We start from the raw sequence: 22,484 nt of genomic DNA, 5'->3' as shown, positions 1-22,484 counted from the left end.
GGGAAAAATTGGCCGACCCCTGTTCTGCTCTGTCTCCCCAGCTGGATTGAGCTGCAGTGGCCCACAGTGATAACGTGCTTGCTGACATACCTTCTATCATGTTCTTTCCCCTCCCTGTCACATTTTCTCATTCCTTGCCAGGGTTTCCCAGAACTCCCAAATAAACACTTTGTACTCACATTCTTGACCCAAAGTCGACTTCTGGGGGAACCCAACCAATGTGCACATGATGTCCTTATTTTTCTAATCCAAGGCCAAAATGCTAGCAGCGTGGGGACCACTTTCTAGTGTCTACCTCAGCATGTCAGTTAAGCTAGCACACGTGTATCAACTATAATTAAAAATAAATAAAGTAAATAAAAAATAGTATCAAAAGAAAGTGCAAAAAAAAAAAAAAGCTATCACACTGCACCCCTCCTGCACTCACTGTCCTGGGTCTTCTGCAATACCCTGTGAAAATTCAACTCTGTGGGCATGAATTTTTCTGATTCATTTGCTCTCATCAAGCGCCACCTCAGCACCAGGGGTGCTGGAGGAGAGGATAAAGAGGAGGGTGAGGAAAGAAAATCCCCTCTTGCCCTGTAGGATACTACCTTGTGACACCAGCAGCCTGCTTGGAGTTAATCCCCAGGTGTCCATGCACCTGAGTAGAGGCCAGTTGTTTTCAGTCTCAGAGGACATGCCCAAGTCATTGCCCATCCTCACTTTGTCACTGCTGCTTTCATTTGTCTCTGCCTGCCCTTCCTAATTACTTAGGTCATTCCGGATTTTAATTCTGTCTTCTAAAGTGTAACACCGCCATAATTAGGCCATATGTTAATTAGCAAGATGACGTCTTGTCACTCGTGAGAGATGTGGATCATCCCAGAAAGTGCTATAGAAAGGGGAGTGAAGAGGGAAGAGGAAGTCTGAGGAGGCTGCAAGTAACTCAGCTAAGCCCAAACTGACTAGAGAGCAGGAGAAAATGGCGGGCTGCAAGAAGGGGAAAGGATGGGGTCACACAAAGAAAAAGGGCTAGAATTGACCTCTTTTGCACTCCAGGAATGAGATGGAAGCCAGGAGGCGTGTCTGACGCCAAGAAGCCACCAGGGATGGCAGAATCTTCTGAAGGACAGGAGGTGGACAGGGCTGAGGTCAAGGTGAGTGTCAGGCATACTCCCAACTCTGATCCTAGATGCCTGTAGCAATGCCGTTCAAAGCGCAAGGCTAAACTCGGACTCTATGGCCACTCTAAGTGTCCTCCAGGAAGTCTGAAGGAGTAGGGTTCTGGTAGCCTGGGGACTGTTTCTATCTGCTATTTGTTAACTGAATGTTGGCTCCCCGTTTGCTGTTAACTGAACTTATTTTCTGACATTCTTGGGATAAGAAAGTTGGAAAGAGGATTGGGCAGGATATGATAATTTCCTATTTCAGATAGTGTCACTTTATCACTCAGGAGACAATTTTCCAGGAAACTGATTACTCAGGGAATTCATGATGGGGTGCAGTGATGTGAATTATAAAGATATTAACCTCCTTCCAGTCTGCTGTCAAAACATGATGTGATGAGAATTTGTTCTGTCATCACCCAACTAATGGATGAAAGGGTCTACGGTAGTTGTTTTATGTCATGTATTTGCCTGGATTTCAAAAGGCATTTGACACAGGAACTCTCAAAGCATACCAAAGGGGAAATTTTGAAGGTAAAGTTTGTGTTAATGATAATATTAGTAAGTATTATTATCATCATTGCTGATATTTGTTGAGTTCCTAGTATATTCTAAACCTATACAGGCATTGCTTCTAATAGGTCTGACAATCCTTCAGGGAAAGTCTTATGATCCCCATTTAATTTCAGGTTCACAGACATTGGATCGTACTCAAAGATCACACTGTCAGATGAGTGAAAACTGAAATCCATGTTTATTTGTTTTTCTTGAACTCTAATGTTTGAGCTCTTGTCAGTAGACCAGGGTCAGCAAACTTTTTCTGTAAAGGGCCAGATAGTAAATATTTTCAGTTTGCCGGCCAGATGGTGTATGTCGTGACTATTCAGTTTTGCTGCTGTAGTGCATAGGCAGGCAGAGACAATACCTAAATAAATGAGTGTGGCTATATTCCAATAAAACTTTATTTACAGACACTAAAATTTGTTTTTAATATACTTTTCACGTCATGAATTATTATTGTTCAGAACTTTTTCCTGTTTAAAAATGGTAAAATCATTCTCATGGGCTATACAAAAACAGGTGGCAGACCCGGTTTGGCCCGCGGGCTGTAGTTTGCTGACCCCTGTACTATAGGAAACTGTCTATCTAACAATGACTTAGGAAAACAATGATGCGAAAGCAACTGAGCTACATATTTTATGTAAGGGAGCCAAGTCAGCTACAGGAAAACTTATCAGCCCTGAAGCTGTAACAAACAATAGTTCTTATTCTGGCTCTCCCATCACAATAAGTGTATAAATTTAGGTCCATCTCAAAAGCTTCTTAGTCTTCCTCTCATCTCCCAGAGACAGATCCCTAACAGTTCCATCATTCTTTGATTCTAGTCATAGCATGCATGCATCGAATGATTTCCACAAAATCAGAATTCAAATCTAAGACAATTCCTTGGATGGTGCCAAATTTCAATCTCTAGTCCTGCCTTTTCTCCCAACCCCAGGTTCTTATATGCAACTGTCTCCATTTATGTCTATTAGGTGCCTCACACTTCACTTGTTCACAAGCAAACTCTTGTCCACAAACATGTGAACAAGTGAAGTGTGAGGCACCTAATAGACATAAGTGGAGACAGTTGCATCTAAGAACCTGGGGTTGGGAGAAAAGGCAGGACTAGAGATTGAAATTTGGGAGTCATCAGCATGTGGATTGAATCTGGGTATATCATAGCATTGAATAAAATCTTTTAGGGCAAACTTTCCATTGGCATTGGCTTAGGATAATTCTTTGTTGCGGGGGCTGTCCTGTCCTACAATGTATGTTGTATGGGATTGAGCAGCATCCCTGGCCCCGACCCACTAGATGCCATTAGCACACCCCCACCCTAACTCACCCCTGTGACAACCAAACATGTCTCCAGACATTGCCAAATGTCCCCTGGGTGGAAGTCACTCTTGGTAGAGAATCACTGTTTCATGGAAAAGGCTGAGGATGGTCCCCAAGGACTCCAACTGTGGAGGTCAAAAAGAGGAGGAAGAAATAGGAAAAGACATTGAAAAGGAGTGGCCAGTGAAACAAGAGAAAAACTCAGATGTGGGGTCCCAGCGTCCCAACTGTTTGGGCTGGACTTGGCTTGATAGTTGATGAAAGGCAGAGCGTTACATGAAGTAATGCTCCCTAGCTCCAGGCTGAGCCACAGTGAGCTCCACCATATTTCCTTTATGGGAATCTCCCCGCCCCAGTGGCGGGATGGGCACATGAAGCATTGAGGTCATACATTTTCTAACTGCATGGAGCCTGAAGATAGCGAAATGGACAGTTTTTTCTAGTGGGAAATTAAACAAAATAGGAGGTTACAAGTAACATTTAAAAACCAAAGATAGAGACATGTTTCTTCTCGTTTTATTTTTAGAAATAATTCCCAGAGGATAAATATTGTCTGGGTTCAAGAGAAAAACAAGAGCAGAAATAGAGTTGCTATGGTTTTGAGGGAATGCAAAACGGACTTGCGACCTGGAGCTTTTGCCATTCTGGGCTGCAGAGTGGATCCTCTTTGTTGTGTGATCTCTTCACTCACTCCGTGCCTCATGGTAGTTAACAACAACCAAAAAAGTGAACAGATTGTGAACTTTCTCTTTATACGTCTGAAACTTGAAGAGCTATGACTTATTAAAGGCACAATATAAAGGTTAAAACAATCAATTCCTCATCTGGAAATTAATGACATTACACAAGAGTGTCTCTTTAGCCACACGCCTGATACCGAAGGACCAAAAGGAGAGGAAATGTCTGCTTTGTCTTCTATTGTTAAGTCTTCTCACTCCAAAATGGAAATAATCCATTTATCTCATGAGATTATTATGTAAAAGTGCCTAACAGTACTCAGTGCATAGTTGGGCTTTCATCAATGTTTAGAAATAATAACAACGTGTATCCTGGTTGTGGTGGTGATTATGCATGTCTACACATGCAATAAAATTCCATAGAACTGGACACTGCACCCCCACCCCAAGAAAGTGCAGCCAAAGCGTATAATCCACATAAGATTATTAGTTGAGTGAACAGTATTGTATCAATTCAACGTCAGTTTTCTGGTTTGGGCATGCACTATAGTTAGGTAAGATGTTCTCATTTGGGGAAGCTGGGTGGAGGGTACACAGAACTTGATTTTTGCAACTTCTTATGACACATTATTTCAAATAAAAAAGTATTTAAAAAGAAACAAATAATTAGATGCCTGCCAGATGCCTGCCGAAAGAGATTGGAAAGGCTCTCTGTTTATGATTATTGTGCAGCTCAGGATCATTTGGTTTTGTGGTCAACTTTACCTTGTAGGTTCATTTTTATTTTAATGGAGACTCATGTCCTGAGTAAGCCAAATGATTAGGTTTTATTTAAAAATGGTGAAACAGAATGTAATCACTATAGTTTAAGTTAATGCAATAGGTTATATTCCAGATCATGAACCTAAATTGATCTTAATTAATATGCAGTCACAAAGCCCAATGATAGGTAAAAGTATAAAATTAAACAGGATTTCCATTCAGTCTCCAGTTTTGGCCTATTTTATTTTTGGATAGTCCAGGACTCATCTAAGCTTGCCAAAGAGTGAAGTTTTCACACAACACATCCTTAAATTCCCTGAGAAGTAGAAAGTAGAGGTGGCTTGCCTACTTTTTTAGGTGAGAATTTCTACTTCAGCAGACGTTGGGGAGGGCAAGCCTCCTCTATCTTGCTGATATGCCTAAGATGTGATCTATTTATAGTACAAACCATATGCAGAAGCTGGCAAGACTTTCTGTAAATGAGCTCATGGCTCTGCCCTAAAATAGGAGGCTGGGAGGGGGGCACCAAAGACATTAGGGACCTTTCACAACCATTATGCCCCTTGGTGCTGATTGAACAGGAAGGATGAACAAAATCTATGAGTTCGGATAAAAAGGATAAATAATAAATACCTGTCAAGGGGAAGCAAGATGCTGTCTCTCCTTGGTCTTTGCAGGTCATCAAAGTCAAGTTATTAATGACTTGAGTACTTTTTAATGGGTTGTCCTTTTTTGTGTATTGTACAAATTGCAAGTACAGATAATTTCAGATTTGTCTTACTGATGGGCCTCCTTCAAAGTGTGATGAGTTTTATCTAGAGCTTCATTCAAAGCAACCAGTATTTATAGAACATTTATCCACTGTTAAGTCATTAGGTTTGTCTGTAAGGGAATAGAGAAGAGCACTTGCCCACCTCAAAAGGCTCCCAGACAAAGACGAAGGATATGAGAAAACAAAGAAGTGTGTTACAAAATGACAAGCACAGGAAGGGAGACATATACGAGGTTCAGAAAAAAGTATAAGGGGAAGGTCATGGACTGTTTACAACAGCGTGGCTTAAACTGGGCATGCAAAAGGATGTCTTCTCGGGGGGTGTTGAATATGCTGAAAGAATTTTTAAATTTTGTGTTTTCATTTAGATGGACATTGTATGTTTACATATATATACATACTTTCTCTAGTTATCTGGATGAGTCTGTAACTTTAAAAAAAAACCCTATTTTTATCGTAGTAAGAACATGAAACATGAGAGAAATCTACCCTCTTAAATTTTTAAGTATACAATGTAGTATGGTGAACTATAGGTACAGTGTTGTACAGCAGATCTCTAGAGCTTATTCATACTGTGTAATTGAAACTTTACATCTGTTGACTAGCAGCTCCTGGTTTCCCGTCCCCCTAGCCCCCGGTACCCACCATTCCATTCTCTGCTTCTATGAGTTTACCTACTCTAAGTTCTTCATGTCAGTGGAATCATATAGTATTTGTCCTTCTGTGACGGGTTTCTTTCACATAGCATAACGTCCTCCAGGTTCATCTATGTTGTCACATACTGTAGGATTTCCTTCTTTTTTAAGGCTGAATAATATTCCCCTGTGTGTACACCACATTTTTTTAATCTATTCATCCATCCATGGACATTGATGTTGTTTCCACATCTTAGTTTCTGTGAATTGGATGAGCCTGTATCTTATTGACAGCCACATGGTTTTCGTGCATTTGCATCAAAGGACTGTCCAAATGAGTGTTTTGCTTTAGTTTGAATAGAGGGAAGTGGGTAAGAAAATGGAGTCATTCCAGAGCCTAGCATAGTCAGGAATGTGGAAGTCAAATAACCTAGACTAGAGCATCAGTGGCATATTCTGAGTTCTAGTGGATGTTTTACATAGATGCCGTATTTATTTGTCCTAACCTATTAAGGAACCAAAATGTCCTTAATAGGAAGTGTAGGAGTACATATTCAATGAAGAATTTGCATGCTTCTAATTTTAACCACATCGCTTCTTGGACTTTTGGTTAAGATCAAGTGTAATTTCAACCACAACTGGATACGATACGCATTTGGTGCCTGAATAATGCCCCTGCCTTTCAGTGAACAGGAAAGTTGTGCCTGTGATTGATCCATTCCCCCTTCTTCAAATTCTTATCATGAGCAAGGCAGCAGCGATTTTAATACTTTAATGAAAAGGCCAAAAGGGCTATAGATACATTGGCAGTGTACCAATCAGAAATTGCATTCAGCGGCTAGTAATAAAAACCCATAAAAGGGTGGCTTAAATTATGTCTTTATTAAGTCAAACATGGGTAGCCCAAGGCTGTGATGGTGGTTACATGATACTACCAGGAACCTATGCTCCTTTTGACTTTGTGTCATCCTAACCCTCCTATTCTCAAAATGGCTGTCAGAGCTCCAGCCATTGTATTTTCATTTCAGGCATAAAGAAGGGGAAGAGCAAAGAGACAAGAAGGTATCTGCCAGCTGTGTTAAGCCCTTAAAATTGCCTTTCTGGACGTCTCCTTCAGTGACTTTTACTTACATCTTACTGACCAGAACTATTTCAAATACTCCCAGTTGTAAAAGAGACAGGAAATTTCATTTTTAACTTGTCATATTTTCTCTCCAAATAATCTCAGCTTCAAGTAATACAGAAAAAAGAGATATTTGGTAGACAGTAGCCTCTACAACATTGGGATCTTATTATCACTGAGTTCTTGACTCACCTTTAGCAACTATCTAGACTTCTTGATACATGGAAGAAAGAAACCCCTAATGTTAAAGGTACTGTTCTTTAGGTGTTTGTTATGTGCAGCTAAACATATTCCTACCTGAAACAAATATAAATACTGCTCATTGGTGTTTAACTTTTAGAATTGACACATTGACCGGGAATCAGAAATTCAGATATATTCAGAACTAGGTAGGCAATGTGAGTGAGTGGTACTGGTTGGGGAGGGTATCATGGTAAACTGGAGAGTGCGTGCCCCATCTAAAGTGGGCTGCTGCTGCTATTGAACTCAGAGTGTTGTTTTCACACAGGATTGCCAGCCCACCATTACCAAATAAAAAACTTTCAAGAGAACCAGAAATCTGGATCTTTACGCATATCTCAAGGTCAGAAAATTCTTTTCACACCACATTATAAATATGAAGAAAAGAATCTCTTTTCTTTATTATTCTATAATTATGGCCTCTCCCAATCTGCCTCCTGCTGGTTGGAGGAAAAGCACAAGAAAACACCAACACAACTGAAAATCACTCTTGTTTCAGTGTTAGGCCATTCTGAAAATTTAGGAAATTTTGCTTTCTTCTTTTTTAAAACTTTGAGGTATAATTCACATACCATAAATTTACACTTGGAAAGAAACAATTCATAGTTTTTAGTATAGTCACAAAGTTATGCAACAATCATTACTATCTAATTCCAGAATATTTCATCACCCCCAAAGGAAAACACATCCCATTAGAAGTCACGCCCCTGCCCCCAGCCCCTGGCAACCACTAATCTACTTTCTGCCCCTATGGATTTGCCCACTCCATTCATTTCACATAAATGGAATCATGCACTGTGTGGCTCTTTGTGACTGGCTTCCTTTGCTTAGTATAATGTTTTCAGGGTTTATCTATGTGTAACGTATACCAATACTTCATTCCTTTGTATGACTGAATAATATTCCATTGTATAGATAAACCTCATTTTGTTTATCCATTAGTCATGGACATTTGGGTTGTTTCCATTGTTTGGCTATTAAGAATAATGGTGCTATTATCATTTGAGTACAAGGCTTTATGTGGACGTATGTTTTCATTTCCCTTAGGTACATACCTAGGAGTGAAATTGCTGGGTCATATGAGAACTTTGTGTTTAACATTTTGAGGAGCTGCCAGACTTTTCCAAAGTGGCTGCACCAATTTACGTTCTCATCAGCAGGGTATAAGGGTTCCGATTTCTCCACTTCCTTGTCAACTCTTGTTATTGCCTGTCTTTTTTATTCTAGCCATTCTAGTGGTATGAAGTGCTATCTCATTGTGGTTTTGATTTTTTTTTTCCTTAACGACTAATAATGTTGAGCATCTTTTTGTATGCTTGTTGGCCATTTGTATATCTACTTTGGAGAAATGTCTATTTAAATCCTTTGTTTTAAAAATTGGGTTATTTTTATTAATGAATTGTATGCTTACTTTTTATATAATTTGAAAAATATATTATTGTCCTATTTTGCAGGTTACAAATGTTTGAAAATTGGCAACGAGTATGGTTCAAACTAACATAAAAATACCCAGTTTCCTCCTGGCTTTCTTCTTAGAAGAGCACTGAGATGTGTGGGGTAGGGTGTGGCTTTTGTAACCTCCTGGTAGGAGGGAAGAGTGAGGCTCTTTGGATCTTTTTCTGGGCTCCTGAAGCAATGTTCCATATCTACTTGGGTGCTGCTAGCTCTGCTGGCATTTATGGCTCACTTCTTTGGTGGGAGAACTAGTAATCTGGCCTCTCTTAACTTTGTGAGGGTCTTGTGTTGCTATGGCTGCTTTGGCCTCAGCTCTGCCTCTCGTCGCTTCTGATCCATCTGAGGTCTGACCCTGACTTCCATTTGACCCTGTCCGCTCAGGCTGCTCTAACAAAATACCGCAGACTGGGGAGCTTATACCAACAGAAATGTATTTCTCACAGTTTGGAGGCTGGAAGTCCACAATCTGGGTGCCAGCACGATCAGGTGATAACCTTTTCTGGGACACAGACTTCTCATGGTGTCCTCGCATGGCAGAAGGGCTAGGGAGCCTTGTGGGGTCTCTTTTATAAGGACATTAATCCCATTCTTGAGGGCTCCCACCCTCATGATCTAATCACCCCCAAAGGCTCCATTACTAATATCATCACCTTTAGAGGTTAGGGTTGCAACATGAATTTTGGGGGGACACAAACATTCAGACCATAGCAATCCTAACTCAAGGGGTCTTCTGTAGAGTCTTCAGTGGATCTCACCTCACCTCCACTATGGCCATACCTTGAGCAAACTCTACAGCTAGAAGCTCAGTTACTTTCCATTAGTGGAACCTAGGGCGACTTGGACAAGCTAAATTTCAAGATCTCCTTTTGCATGACTTGGTTATCAAGCAAGGCTATATGATTGAGTGGTATGAGGAAGCTTCCAGATCCTCTGTATTCTCCCCAGTTTGTCCTTTGTGTCTCTTCTTTGCCAGGCACAGGCAAAAGAAGAGAAGTCAGGAGACCCAACTGCCCCCTTTGCTCTCCTGCTTTTCTCTCTCTCACCTTTTCACAGTTCCTCAGATCAGAAGATAGGAGGGCTTATTAGACAGGGTTCCCCGGAGAAACGGAACCAATAGGATGTGTGTGTGTGTGTGTGTGTGTGTGTGTGTGTGTGTGTGTGTAAAGATACTTACTAAAAGGAATTGGCTTACAGAATTATGGAGGCTGACAAGTTCCAAGGTCTGTAGGGTAACTTGGCAACCTGGCAACCCAGGAGAGCCGCTGGTGGAGTTCCAATCTGAAGCTGGCAGGCTCAAGACCCAGGAAGAGCCAATGTTTCAATTCAAGTTTGAAGGTAGGAAAAAGCCAGTGTCCCAGTTTGAAAGTCATCAGGCAAGAAGAGTTCTCTCTCAGTCGGGGGAGGGTCAGCATTTTTGTTCTATTTAAGCCTTCAGCTGCTTGAATGAGGCCCGACCACCTTAGGGGGAGCAATCTGCTTTACTCAGTCTACCAATTGAAATGTTACTCTCATCCCCAAACACCCTCATATAAACACCCAGCATAATGTTTGACCAAATATCTGAGCACCTCATGGCCCAGTCAAATTGACACCTAAAATTAACCATCACAAAGGGCTGTCTCTTAACTTCTATCGTGACAAGGATGGCCCCTAAAATATACCATGAGATCTAGAACACATTTGAGGGTGAACAAATGCACTAGCTGGCTGCAATGCATGGGCCACATTTGTAACCTGGGATTTGTACAAGTCAAATCGTGCTGTAGAGTGACCCTACTTATATCCTCTAAATTCTGTAGCATGGCTCCAGCTGGCAGAGATGGAAGGACAACCTATTGTCAGGCTACTGTGGGAATCTATGAGGCTAAGTCCTCAAAGATTGTCCCTTAAAAAACTTCAGAGGACATAAAGTAATCTAGAAAGCCCTCTCTCAAGAAAAAAGCTAGTTTTGGAGGATTAGTGTCCTGCTTCACAAGCCTATTTTTGAAGATCAGAAGATGAATATTCCCTTGGACTTTCTCTTCAAATTTCCTCTGTAATGAATTCTGGTCTCTCTACAGGCGGCTGGATGACTGAGCAGTGTAGGGTGAAGGTCATGAAATTGAGAAGGAAAAAGAGTAAGGCACCAAAGAAATAGTAAGAAAATAGTACTTTGGTTACAGGTGAAGTATCTCAGTTTAAAAATACTAATTTAATTTATAAATTTCTATTTAAGTCAAACAAAACACATCCATGGCATTTTTCACTCAGAGGCCAACAAGGGCCAATTTGACCCTTGCTGGACAAATCAGAGATGAGTTTTGTTACAGAATCAGGTTGGTGGGGATGGGAAAGGAGTGATAGATGGAAAGGAAAGACCATTACTCCTTTTTCTTACAGAATGGAGAACCAAGAGACATTGCTTATGGTGGAGAGAACATGACATAGAGAAACAGAGTGTACTCACTTACTAGCAGCATTGACCGATGGAGGTCTTGATCTGGAGATACAATTAGAGTATATACCTAAATATAAGTGGACCCTGACTCTAAGTGAAACCATCATTTTCCTAAATGAGAAAGTTGAAAACAACCTCTCTTTTTTTCAACGTGAATATACAACATTTAGGAAAAAAGTACAAATGGCCAAATGTCTACCTATAATTTTTAACTTAAACTTTAATTATATGTACATATTTTAAAGCTCATGTTATGTAAAATATATTATTATACACAATTGCTCTTTGTCACTCTCCATGTCATGATACAATTTTTCCCACACTACATACTTGCACATTGACATTCATTTCTCCTTCTTCTAGAGCCACTTGAAAACAGTGTCATATTCACTTCCACCAAGTTGGTTGGCACCTGTGGCCTTTTCAGTAGAGATGATTCAGGAGTGTGGGAGAGAGGCTCTCTGAGAGATACATGAGTATCATTTGAGTGTAGCTACAGCCATGGGAGTGGCTAGAAGGGCTAGGAGATTTGTTTCATGTAGTATAACAAGGCTGGGGATTGGGCTTTGGGAAAACTTTCATCACTATTAGAAGGGAGGGGAGAGAATCCCATGAAGGAGGCTGAGAAAAAAATGAGACAGAGAGAAAGATGGTCAAGACAGGAAAAGTGTCAAGGAAAGATTATTTAGTAGTGTTAGATTTCAAAGGAATACCAAGTGAAATAAGGAATTAAAGTGTCCACTTGATTTAGCAAAATTCTTCTGTATTTTCTAAATAAGGTTGTGAACTCCTTAGATGATAGATCATTTTGTCTGTAAACAGTTTATAATAACCTTTTGGGGAAGGTATGATTTAGGAGTATTTAGTTGAAATGTAATTAACTCAATATTCATCAAGAGGAGGACGACGCTGGCAAAAACAAATGGATAAAACAAATGAATGTGCTTTTGCCCAAATTTGCCTGTGGCCCTGCATGGGGATAACCTCAGAAACAACTAAACTGAGTCCCTGACTTTTTCCTCTGGGACCTCAAGTTCACTCTGTGTCTAGCTTGCTGTCCATTCTGGTTCTGTCTGGTTGTCCCTGATCCCTGCACAATTTTCTTCCAATGACCATCTCTGCGGCAAGGGCTTCACATTTATTGGTAGAATTTCTGTTGAATAGATATCCAGTTTGCCTCCAGACACCCACTACTATCTTTGTGATTCCCATGGACGTATCTAAAGGGTGGTAACTATGGGGAGACAGATTGTTTCAATGCGAGGATGACTGTCAGACAAAGTGATTCAGGAGGTATTCAAAGAGTTAATCAAAGAGGCACCAGATTTCCATTCTCCAATGATCTTCCAGTACAGACTAGATGACCTTTTAGCAGTCATGCTGCATAGAAAAGAATTCCTCCATCGGATGACCTTTAAAATTCTTTCCTGTCCTAAGAGTCAGTGGTATCCCAATACCAAACATAGCATAGAAATCAAGGAACCTCAGGGTTGGAAGAGACTTTAAGATGTCATTAGATTCACTGCCTACCACATAAATATATCCCTTCTACTGCTTTATTGAAGAGGAGCATACACAGCTTCTTTGTTTTTTAAATTAATACACTATTTTTAGAGCTGTTTTAGGTTCACAGAAAAATGGAGTGGTAAGCACAGAGATTTTCCATATACCCCCTACCCCCACACACGCACAGCCTTCCCCACTGTCAACATCCCACACTAGAATGGTACCTTTGTTACAGTGATGAACCCACACTGACACATCATCTTCACCCAAAGTCCAGAGTTCACATTAGGGCTCATTCTTGGTGTTGCATATTCCATGGGTTTTAAGAAATATATAACGACATGGGTCCACCATTGTAGTATTTACAGAAAAGTTTCACTGCCCTAAAAATCCTGTGCTCTATCCATTCATTCTTCCTTCCCCCGATCCCTGTTGACCATAATCTTTTTACAGTTTCCATAGTTTTGCCTTGTCCAGAATGTCATATCATTGGAATCATACAGTATTTAGCCTTTTCAGATGGCTTTCTTTCACTTAGTAATATGCATTTAAGACTTCTCAATGGCTTTCCACGGCCTGATAGCTCATTCTTTTAGAGTTGCATAATATTCTATTGTTGGATATACCACTGTTTATTTATTTGTCCTATGGAAGGACATCTTGTTTGCTTTCAAGTTTTGGCAGTTATAAATAAAGCTGTTGCAAACATCTGTGTGCAGGTTTTTGGGCAGACATAAGTTTTCAATTCATTTGGAGTTTTTAATTCAAGGAGTGCAGTTGCTGTATCATATAACAAGAATATGTTTAGTTTTGTAAGAAACTGTCAAATTGTCTTCCAAAGTGGCTGTACCATTTTGCATTCTCACCATCAATAAGTGAGAGTTCCTGTTGCTCCACATCCTCACCAGCATTTGGTGTTGTCAGTGTTCTGGATTTTGGCCATTCCTTGGCTTCTCTTTGAATATTCAAACAATGGTAATTTACCAGGTTGGAAACAGAATGCATTTAACCAGCTGAGCAAGGAAGGCCTTATTGGGGAGTCAGCTGAGATAAAAAATGCTTATGGCATCTATGTTCACTCTTCTGTCCAGTCCTTCCATTGGCTCTCCATTGATTTCTCAGAGTCCCACTAACACCAGAGCTCCAATCATGAGCTCCCTCGGTGACAATGCCCCTCTCTTTACAATTACCAAATAAGGCAGCTCATTCTATTTTTAGAAGAGTCTAACTGGCATCAAGTTTTTCCTTAAGTGACTCTAATACGCCTAATGAAAACTGCCTTGTATTTGTTCAGCCTCCATTATCTGGAGTTGTGAAAATATCTTCTCCTATGCAGTAGACTTCTAGTTGATTGAAAATAGAAAGCTTCCTTCTCATTTTCTCTCTTACCTCGGCTGTCTGTTTTTATCCAGGTGAATGTATGCGTTTTTTTACAAAAGTGAAACTGTCCTGAAAAGGAATGATAAAAGGATGTATATTTCAGTACATGAATATAATTATAACTAATATTACACGTTTAACACATGAGAGATGAACTTGTTTAAAAAAACATAACACATGTGTAGGCTGTAATGATGATACCTATAATCCATCTGCTTTTTATACATCTTTCAGTTTTCTTGGTAAAATTTCACTTGGGATTGAAACTTGGCAAAGCCTTAGTCTGACAGCAATTTTTAAAATACAAAATGTGAGAAAAAGAGGAAAGGATCTGTCATGTTTTTCAGTTACAAAAGCACTAAGGCAAGGAATAGCTTCTTTATCTTCTTTTCCTTTTTATGAACTCAGAAAGTCCAAAAAGAGAGAGTTAGAAGAGTAAAACCCTAGCACTTTTCAACTTAAGAAAAAGTAGATATTTAGATACTTAAATGAGAGAAGTAATCAATGACCTATCAGAAGCCAAGGAGGCCACTGTAGTTGAAAAGTACATTCACATGTTTTCTCAATGTTTCTTTTAAAGCCAGAAGAGTTCCTATTTCTTTCAAAGTTAAGAGGAGCTCTGGGAGCCTGTTATTGACCTCTTGTTTCATTTAACTCAAAAACTTTTTCCTGTTTAATGTCATCAGTATTGGACTTTCCTTCCCTCGTCCTTTTCCTCTATCCTTATCAAAGCAGCCAGATTACATCAAGGCAGCAGGACCAAGGGAACAGATACGTATATAAACAGAGGGAATGAAAAATAGGCAACATGGCATCGGAGGAAGAGGAGTGTGAGGTGGGGTATTGGGAGGAATGGCATTGAGCAAAGGTGCTAGAGGGTCAGGTGGCCAGAGTAAGAGGCCAGGTTGGGTCAGCTAGAGGGTCAGGTGGCCAGAGTAAGAGGCCAGGTTGGGTCAGCCAGGTGATGACTTTCTCTTCTTCCTGCCTTCCCTGTTCCATTTTTGTCTTCTTTCCTTGTCCTCCCTTTACTTCATTTTCTCTTTTTCTTTCAACCATTTTGTCCTTTCTCTGCTGTCCCCATTCTTATGACTCTTCTTTCCTATAACTTCTGCCATCTTTTCCCAGTTTATCACTCGCCGTGTGTGCAGGAAACCATTAGCAGAGCAGGCCTGAGGCTGCTATCTTTAAAAGACCTTCTTACAAGGTTGGCCCTGGGCTGACACCTGAATGTTTGGCTTTTAGAACATTCTCTAGGTGATGAGTTGTCTTGCCCATCTGGGGCACTGAACACCTGCTTCCTTCTGGGAATCTGAAATTTGGGCAGTTGTGGAAGGTCATTATGCTTAACTGACAAACTCCCATTAAAAACCCTGAACTCTGGGTGGCCGGATGGCTCAGTTGGTTTGAGCATGAATTCTGAGTGGCAGGGTTGCTGGTCCGATTCCCACAAGGGCCAGTGAGCTGTGCCCTCCACTACTGGATTGAAGATAATGAATTGCCGCTGAGCTTCCAGAGCGCCGGCTGCATAGCCCAGTTGGTTAGAGCGTGAGCTCTCAACAACAAGGTGGCCAGTTCAATTCCCACATGGGATGGTGGGCTGCGCCCCCTGCAACTAAAGATTGAAAACAGCGACTGGAATTGGAGCTGAGCTGCGCCCTCCACAATTAGATCAAAGGACAACGACTTGGAGCTGATGGGCCCTGGAGAAACACACTGTTCCCCAATTGGAAAAAAAAAAGAACCCTGGACTGTGCATCTCAAGCAGGACTCACTGGGCAGAGCACTGCAAACGTGTAGCTGTATCTCATGGCTAGAGGAAGAAACACAGTCCTTCCTGGTGCTATGGAGAGGACAGGAGAAATCTGGCCATGGATTCTTCCAGACTCCCCCTGATGGGTTTTCCCCCTTGGTAATTGTTGTAGTACACTGTAACCACGAGTCCAACTGCTTCCGAATCCTGTGAGTGAATCTAGCAAATCACCAAATGTATGGGTGGTATTCGGACCCCTGAAACACATGCCAAGGTAATGTCTTGCCTGGCCCATCTTTGCTGCCTTTAAAGTGGCATTTAAAAGTCAGATAAAGGACTGCTGATTGTTTTATCTTGTGAAAATTATTACTTCCTACTGGGAAGAGACTGATTTTAAAGGCAGGGGTGAGGGTGAATGGAGACCACTAGACACCAGACACTATGCTAAGTGCTTTATATACATTGTGTCATATAATCAATAACCCTGTGACGCAGTTATGATCACTCCTACTTTGAATGTAGGAAGTCGACGCAAGCAGATTACAAAGATAACAAAGAGAGGAGGCAGGACTTTAGTGGTTTCATGAACATTTATCAAGCAACTAATATACAGAGGGTGCCAAAAAATGTATACACATTTTAAGAAAGGAAAACTGTATTAAAATTGTAATACTCAATATATACCGATAACAAAAGAGGAATACAAGTCATATGTGACTTCTGCAATGACAAGAGGTGCTCAGAGGGGTTGCCATCAGCGTCCAGACACTTCTGATGATGGCGAACTACTGCTTGAGCAACGTTGACCAAAGTGTCCGCTTGTATACATTTTTTGGCACCCCCGTATACCGGGCAGCATGCTGGGCAAGAGAGAATGATAAATGAATCCAAGAATCAGCTATAGAGTTGGTAACTGTTAGGGAGGAGACAGCCATATAAACCTAATTGTTATGCTCTCATGAAAGCTTAAGACAATAAATATGCCTGGGGTGCTCTGAAATTTTAATCTAAGTAATTTTGAGGGGAAAGTTTAGGCTTTTTCTTTTTAAAGTTCATTATTACTATACCTCCCCCTTTCTTTAAGGGAAATGCATATGAAGAAGTGAAAAGGTTCTGTTTTGTTCTTGAATAATTTTTGTTAGGTTTTGAAATGTACAAGTAATATATGTTCGTGACAAAAATGTCTGATGGTTCAGGAAAGTAAAGTGAAAAGTCAAAATACACATCCAGTTTCCAACAATTTTCCGCATTCCATTCCCCAAAGAGAATCACGTTTCCATTTTCCCATTGTCCATTCACTCCCTCATACTGTGAAATATAAAATAAAAAGATAGGAGCCCAATGATAGCTAAATTTAATGATTAAAATAATAAAATCACTTTTTTCACAGAATTTCTGGGCAAAGTGTAAGCATCCTGAATGCCCCTGGCCATGTTGGACTGAATTTGTGTTTCTGACTATGAGTTATATTTCTGACTATATATTACTATTTTAGTTTATATTTCAGTTCATTTTTAAACTGACAAAAAGAGTTGTATTTCAATACTTTTTTTTTCATTTTAAAAATCCTACTGGTCAATTCTTTAAGTTAGAAATCTCAAATATTTATGTTGATGTTGGATTTTGAGAAAATTATTTTGAAATATTCCTGGATTCAGTTTCTCTAAAAGCTGTAATTTTGTTTCTTCTATACTGAGATCTGAAAAAAAAATCTTACTTTTCTAAGGATGTGATAAAAGAACAGTGTGACAAAAATAGATTCATGCTCAACTACTACAGAAATAGGCGACAGTGGGTAGAAATGACAAATAATAGCCAGGAATAACGGGGGGGAGGGGTGTTCATGATTTATGTTAGAACTGGAAGGAATCTTAGCGATCACCCAGTGTGTCCCCTCAATTTACATATAGGACTCTCCATACTACTAATGGTGAAAAACAGAAATGAATATTAATTCACAATGAGAGTACAGCTTGTGGCTTTTTATTTTTATTCTAGAGCCTATTTTTTGTTTGTCCCTGGATTTGAGTATTCTTGTGAATATTTGGGGAATTTTCAGCAGTACCAGCTGAGTAATTAAGGAATAGAAATGCCGCTATGTTAGATCTGATTCAGCAGAATGGCTCAGTCTCACCAAGCTTATTCCTATGAATTTAAATCAAGTAAATTCAGTTCAAATTAACTCATCAAGAATCTAGCACAAATTCTTGTCCTATATTCTAAGGTGCTCTTCATCCCGTGGGAAGTAGGATCCGCAACATAAAAAATTAGAAAGCGACGTTAGAGTTCAAACATGTGATACAGACAGAAGGTGCTAGAAAGATATCCATGCATTTTTATAGGCTGAAGAAGGCAATTTTCTTATTTGCAAAATAAAGATTTTGGATTAAATTGACTCAATGGTTTTCTTAAGTTTTAGTAAATTTGTAGAGTTGTGTAACCATTATCACAATCGTGGTTTAGAATTGCCCCATTACTCTCAGAATTTCCCTTGGGCCCATTTGTAGTCAATTCCCAGCCCTATGCCTCCACCCCACGTGCACCAGACCCAGGTCTGCTTTCTATAGCTATAGATTTGCCCTTCTGAAATGGAATGACACAACATGTAGGCTTTTGCATCTGGCTTTTTTTCCGCATAATTTTTCGAGGTTCATCTATGTTATAACATATAGCAGTAGTTTGTTTCTTTTTACTGCTGAGCAATATTCTTTTGTATGGATACGTCACTTGTGTATGGAGACACCAGTTGATGGACATTTAGGTTATTTTCATTTTTGACTATTAGGAATAATGCTGCTATGACATTCAGTTACAAGTCTTTGTGTAGACATATGTTTTCATTTCTCTTGGGTAGTAGATTCCTGGGAGTAGGATAACTGGTTTGTACAAGTTTAAATTTTAAAGAAACTAACAAGCTGTTTCACAAAGTGGGCATGTCATTTTACATCCCTACCAGCAGTACATAAGGGTTCTAGTTTCACCAAATAACTAATGATGTACATCCGTTCATATGCTCCTTGTTTATTTGTGTGTCCTTTTTGGTGAAATGTCTATTTACATTTTTTTACTCATTTTTACATTGGCTTACTTGCCTTTTTATCGTTGAGTTACAAGAGTTCTTTATGTATTCTGAATACAAAGAACTAAGAAATTAGTCAAATTTTGAACTCTTCTTACAGATTTTGTTCAAAAACGGATTTTGGAAGTACTCGACTTTAGCTTGGGTATGATGACAGAAATTTTCGAGAATGGCAAAACTCATATCTTGGAATGCAAATTATATGCAGTTTACCTACAGTAACTTAGGTGTAAATATATAGAAATAAAAAGAAACTCTAGCAGACATAGTGAGGTTCTATTATCAACTTCTAATTCTTTATCACAAGGAAGTTAATGAAATTCCTTCATCAGATATAACTAAGAAAAGAGTCGGTGTTCTGGTCTAGTGGAAAAACTCTCTTCCTCATTGGATATTAGCTGAAAATAAGAGTCCAGCCCATTGGGCTGACGAGTGGATGATGGGGGAGGTGGTGGTTGGGATATTCCTCTTTAGCCATTTTGTGCCATCTGGGCCACACAACCCTGCCTTCTTTGTGGAAATTACTTGTGTGTCAGTATACTAAGCTTCATCACTACAGTGGGCCACACTGCACATTCTGAGTCTATGGTAAGAACACACTGTATGATTTCAGCCTTTTCAGATTTATTGAGACTTGTTTTGTGGCCCAGCCTATAGTCTATCCTAGAATATTCCATGTGTACTTGAAAAGAATGCTTACGAAAACTCTTATAGAAGAAGTTGATTCTGACTACAAAGTATCCTGTGAAACGTACTTCGAATCAGTTTATGCTACCCTGTGTAAATGAGGCTTATTCCTATTCTCCTAAGGTACATTTAACAAGAAGATGCATATTTATGATGCAGATTATTAAGAAAGCAAATATACTTGCAGAAATCTTTAAAAACATAGCTGTCAAAATAATTTATATTTTCCTATCCCTGGTTCTAGTAAACAGTTGAAGGTGTGAGAATATCATTTGTTTCTTCGCCATGTTTTTCAACATTTGTGTACATAATATAGGTTTATTAAGGCCGTTCCTATTCTTGAACTGAACTATTTTGACATTTGTTTAATTAAATAATTATTCATTTACTGCACATGGGAAAAACTACACTCGCAGACAAGGACAGAATTATCCAGGATATCAATTTTTATTCTCTGCACTATGAAGTTGATGTTAGCTAAAAGCAGGAAGCACAAAGCAGCAAAGCACAGCATTAGACAACGTTTAGAGGCTTTGTCATGCAGTTAAAAAGGAATTTCAGGTTTTCACGTGATAAAATTTTGCAAAATATTTTTACTTCTGTTTTTTCAAACTTGGAATTCATCATTTTGAGACAGCATCTTGAGATGAGGCAGACATTTTCTAAGATAATTTTTTAAAAATATAAACCATGTTAGAACCACAGAACTCCTCCATTTTGCATAAAGGAAGGCCACTTCCCAAGACTTTCAGTTCCTGCCTTTTCATGTTTTACAAGCTAAATAGTTGATTGCTTCATTATTCAATTTCTCACTATTTTAGGACAATGAGGTTCACGGTCAGGGAGGAATACCTGAAATCGTTTTCTCCACATATTAAGAGTTTTGCTTTTGGGTTCTCTTTTTTACCACTCTGTCTCTATCCCTTGTTACAGTAAGTGGTTTCCCACAGACTTGAGACTAACTTCTGCTGCCAGGTCAAGTGAAATGCTCCTTTCTGTTTCCTGATGATTTCACTGTGCCTGTGTCCTCCTCCTTCCTATTGCGGGTTGTGCTTGTCCTTTATACTTGAGGATTTGGGCTATCACTTCTAACTTGGCTTAACTTTTGCCTTGTGTGTTGCAAACTTCCAAGAATTACTGTTGACTTAAATGAACCAAATTGGCCATTAAATACAACAAGGGTGCTTCTCAAGACAATATAAAATTAAGAATACATCTGCGAGAGCACTTGAAATCTATAACAATAGGCATATAGTTTGAAAAGAATCATTTCTCAATTTACTGTGTCGCCAAAAAACATCCAGCCTAAGAGAAAGCTTATAAGAGTTTATTTGAACCAAACTGATGACAATTGCCGGGTAGCAAAGACTCAACAGATTGAGAAAATGTTCCACAAGATGGCGGTTTGCAGCTTATTTTTACATAGAATCAAAAGAGGAGGGCTACATGAAATCCACCGGTGGTAGATTAAGGGAGTGGGAGAAAGCAAAGCAGGGAAATCTCTGGGATTGCATAAAAGTAAATTGGAGAGACAGATACTTATTTTCATTGCTGGGTACAGGATAGTAGTTCACTTTTTACAGTACATAGAGATGGTAATCAGGAGACAAGCATAATAATGAGGGATTCTGTAGTTTCCTGCTCTGGTCCGGAAAAAGGGATTACTGACATTCCAAGGGCAGTTATCCTAGGTGCAAAAAGACAATAGCCTCACTTAAGGTGAAGATTGACCTTTGTCAAGGAAGCTACAGGCTAAAGATGTGACTTTCCGCTATGGCCCACCTTACTTAGGAATTTTTATGTTCATGCCATCCTATGTGGTTGTTTTCAGTCTCCAGAGCTTGCCAGGGTTAACCTGTGGCCCCTTTTCCGTCTACAACTGTTTTCTCTTAAAGAATGGGTTGCTATGGTGCTTAAGTTGTCTATTTTAATCTAAGCAAATGTATTGTGGTTGGTTACTATTTCTCAGGGTAATCATCCTTTTTGAGATTGAAGTGTAAGGAGAGCTTCTTGGTTGAGGATTTTTTATGGGACTTGGGCCCAAAGATCAGCTTCTTCCAGGATGTATCTGGACTATATGGTTGCAGCTGCTACATGACTCAGGTGGCATTTGCAGTCCTGATTCATTCCTTGCCAAGCAGCATACTGATGTCAGAGAATGTTTCCTGATTATCATTAAAGTTACCTTTGCTGAGATATACTTGGTTTTTCCAGGAAAGGGAGCTGGCAACTGAGAGCCAGTTGGCACCTGACTAGCTATTAGTAATGTGTTCTTCTCCCTCTGGGGTGTCAGCTCCCCAAGGGCTCCATGCCAATCACACTTTAATGATATTTAAGAGAGACGAATTGTCTTGGAGAAAATGTTGCTGCCTTGGAAGCATCTTGTCAGGTTCTTAAAGCCTGATTATAAATGAACTCATAAAAGAGACAAAACTTTTATACATCGGTAAGATTTTTCCTAAACTGAGTTAGGAATAAATGGTTTCTGCATTGCTGTAGGTGAGGTGCGATGAGTTTTAAGGACTTTCTGTAAAGCTCAAATTCCTAGTTATCCTTGGAGATGAAAATTGATTAATCTTCATTTAGTAGCAGTTGTTCTTTTACTGAAAATTTTACAAGGTATCTCTTATTTATATAAGAGTAGAACCAATTTGTAGATTTTTTTAAGTCTAAGTCTCTAAATTCAATTGAAATTCTTTCACAAAGTATTGAATTTTTTTAAAATAAACAAGCAGTCAAGGCTCCGCTATGGGACTCTTAAACAACTTGAAGACATTTACTGATTTTCTGAGTTTGTGTTAATTGTGGATATATTTGGTACAAAGCTGTACAAGAGCCAAAGGCTCCAACAGAAGGTTGACAGTGCGATCTGTGATAAGTCATATCTGAGTAAGAGAGATAGAATAGCTGGAGAAGTATTATTAGGATTGTTAAAGGATAAAAAGAGGCATA

At 39.5% G+C, this 22,484-nt stretch overlaps 1 protein-coding gene across 1 annotated transcript in view; it reads left to right on the top strand.

Moving 5' to 3' along the window:
- The first annotated feature begins 885 nt into the window (after positions 1–885).
- Positions 886–22,484, top strand: part of FRMPD4 (FERM and PDZ domain containing 4) — a 750,657-nt gene continuing 729,058 nt past the window's right edge. Inside the window, exon 1 of the mRNA XM_081042401.1 lies at positions 886–1,139. The gene's annotated coding sequence lies outside the window, so the exon portion shown is untranslated. The remainder of the gene's footprint in view (positions 1,140–22,484) is intronic.

The sequence above is a fragment of the Rhinolophus hipposideros genome (genome assembly GCF_964194185.1).
Source record: "Rhinolophus hipposideros genome assembly, chromosome: X".
Lineage (NCBI taxonomy): Eukaryota > Metazoa > Chordata > Mammalia > Chiroptera > Rhinolophidae > Rhinolophus > Rhinolophus hipposideros.
The sequence above is the reverse complement of the archived record's forward strand: the minus strand, read 5'-3'. Positions and strand labels throughout refer to the sequence as shown.